Source organism: Cebus imitator, unplaced genomic scaffold, assembly GCF_001604975.1.
Source record: "Cebus imitator isolate Cc_AM_T3 unplaced genomic scaffold, Cebus_imitator-1.0 Scaffold64, whole genome shotgun sequence".
NCBI classification, from domain to species: Eukaryota; Metazoa; Chordata; class Mammalia; order Primates; family Cebidae; genus Cebus; species Cebus imitator.
This window is the reverse complement of record NW_016107379.1, coordinates 2,361,973-2,364,776: the sequence shown is the minus strand read 5'-3', so window position 1 is coordinate 2,364,776 and position 2,804 is coordinate 2,361,973. Positions and strand designations below refer to the sequence as shown.

Here is a 2,804-nt window from a genome sequence, read left to right as displayed (position 1 = left end):
GAGAAAATGTGTATGGGAGAGTGGGTAGGAGGGCAGAGTGGAAGGAGTGGTAGCATGACTTTTGTTGTCTTAGACCTTGGGTGCCTTGACAAGAATTTTCTTACATATTTTCATCACCAGGGTATTACGGTAGAGTGGAAAGAGTATGCCTTTGACGTTAGACAAACTTAGATTCAAATATGGGCATTGCCTTGTACTCTATGCGTTTATATAACTTGCCTTGTACTCTATGCGTTTATATAACTTTTTTTTTTTTTTACCTCTGAGCTTTTTATTGGCCTCCTGCTCCCCCAAAGATCCCCTGCTTCTGCTGGCTTAATGTCTTAGATATTAACGCTTTGGTGTCATTGGTCTCAGACACCACTTTGCCATCCACTATCTGGTGGGTGGTGGTCTTTTGCATGGTTTGCATGGGGTTGCACTACCCAGGGCATCACCAAGATCGAAGTCCTCACCATCTTCCAGCAGGTGGCGGTAGGTGGTGATCTCAGCCTCCAGCTTGACTTTGATGTGCAGCAGGGCCTCATAATCCTGGGCCTGGCACTGTCCCTCTGCTCGTGTCTGTGCCAGCTCTGACTCCAGGTGCAGCAGGATCCCGTTGAGCTGCTCCATCTGCAGGTGTAGTAGGCCTCCACCTCCCTCAGACTATTCTCCAAGTTGGCCTTCAGATTACTCATGGAGCCCAGGTCGCTCTCCAAGGACTGGACTCATGTCAGCAGCTCCAAGCTTGGCGGACTGTGTGGTGAGCACTGTGGTGCTCTCCTCAATCTGCTGAGACCAGTACTTGTCCAGTTCCTCTTGGTTCTTCCGAGCCAGCTAGTCATATTGGGCCTGGGTGTCTGCCATGATCTTGGCGAGGTTCTGAGATTTGGGAACATCTACCTCCACGGCCAACCCAGAGCTGGCAATCTGGGCTTGTAGGCCTTTTACTTCCTCTTCGTGGTGAGCAGCTCCTCCTTGAGAGCCTCAATCTCTGTCTCCAGCTGCAGCTGAGTGACATTGGTGTCATCAGTGACCTTGCAGAGCCCATGGATGTCACTTTCCACCAACTAGAGCATGGCCAGCTCTGTCTCATCCTTGACCCCAAAGTCATCAGCAGCAAGACGGGCATTGCCGATCTGCAGAACGATGCAGGCATTGTCCACAGTATTTGCGAAGATCTGGGTCCTCGATGTCTTGAAGTAATGGCTCCAGTCTCTGACCCAGGGTCCTTTCTTCTCCAGGTGGTTCCGGATTTTGCTCTTCAGCTTCTGGTTCTTGGTCTCCAGCCTCCTTACTCTGTCCAGATAGGAGGCCAGGTGGTCGTTCAGGCTTTGCATGGTCTCCTCGTTCTGGATGCCTCCCATTCCTGCCAGACCCCTGGCTATCTTTGTGGCTAGGACCCTGGACCCCATTCTGCCTCAGGAGCTGGTGGAAGATCTGGGAACCAGAGCCCCCGGCACCTATATAGACATTGGTTATGTTGCTGACTAGCTGGGCACTGTCGCTGGGCTCCTGGATGGAGCCCAAGGACGGGTAGTTGGCGGAGAAGGTGGAGCCAGTGGTGAAGCTCATGCTGTCGGGGGAGGAGAGTGAGGGGATAGGACTCAGGCTTTGCTGACAACAGCGTTTATGTAACAATCTTTCTGAGAGCCAGTTTTCTAATTTATAAAATGAGGGTAACTGTCAAATTTAAATGAAGTAATTATGCAAAAATATTAGTAGACAATAGTTATGCAATTGCAATCGTTTGTGATAAGTACACATATTATTTTCTTGCTACCAATGGTGTAACCTTTTTTTTTTTTTTTTTTTTTTTTAGACAGGGTCCTACTCTGTTGCCCAAGCTGGAGTGCAGTGGCATGATCCCATCTTCCTGCCAGACTCAAGTGATCCTCCCATCTCAGCTCCTTCACCCAGTAGCTGGGACTACAGGCGTGTGCCACCATGCCCCGCTAATTTTTATATTTTTTGTAGAGACAGGGTTTTGCCATGTTGCCTAGGCTGGTCCCAAACTCCTGGGCCCAAGTGATGTGCCCACCTCAGCATTGCAAGGTTATGGGATTACAGGCGTGAGCCATTGTGCCTGACCTTAGTTTTGTTCTTAGTATTTCGTACCATTTGAACCTATAACTTACATAGTTGTGAAATTGGTTATATCTTTATGCTATGAAATCAAATGCTCATATCAGTGAAAATGTCATTTTTTTAAAATTGCATTTTAGGTTTTGGGGTACATGTGAAGAAATGCAAGATTGTTGCATGGGTAAATACATGGCAGTGTGATTTGCTGCCTTCCTCCCCATCAGCTATTTCTGGCATTTCTCCCCATGCTCTCTCTCCCTAACTCCCCAACCCCGCTGTCCCTCCCCTATTTCCCCCCAACAGACCCCAGTGTGTGATGTTCCCCTCCCTGTGTCCATGTGTTCTCGTTGTTCAACACCCACCTATGAGTGAGAACATGCGGTGTTTGATTTTCTGTTCTTGTATCAGTTTGCTGAGAATGATGGTTTCCAGGTTCATCCATGTCCCTACAAAGGACATGAACTCATCGTTTTTGATGGCTGCATAGTATTCCATGGTATATATGTGCCACATGTTCCCTGTCCAGTCTGTCATCGATGGGCATTTGGGTTGGTTCCAGGTCTTTGCTGTTGTAAGCAGTGCTGCAATGAACACTTATGTGCATGTGTCCTTATAGTAGAACAATTTATAATCCTTTGGATATATACCCAGTAATGGGATTGCTTGGTCAAATGGAATTTCTGTTTCTAGGTCCTTGAGGAATCGCCACACTGTCTTCCACAATGGTTGAACTAATTTGC

General features: G+C 47.8%; 1 pseudogene; it reads right to left on the bottom strand.

Annotated features, from left to right (window-relative positions):
• Nucleotides 1-271: 271 nt before the first annotated feature.
• LOC108305520 lies at nt 272-1,554 on the bottom strand (annotated as a pseudogene).
• Between the last annotated feature and the right edge of the window lie 1,250 nt (nt 1,555-2,804).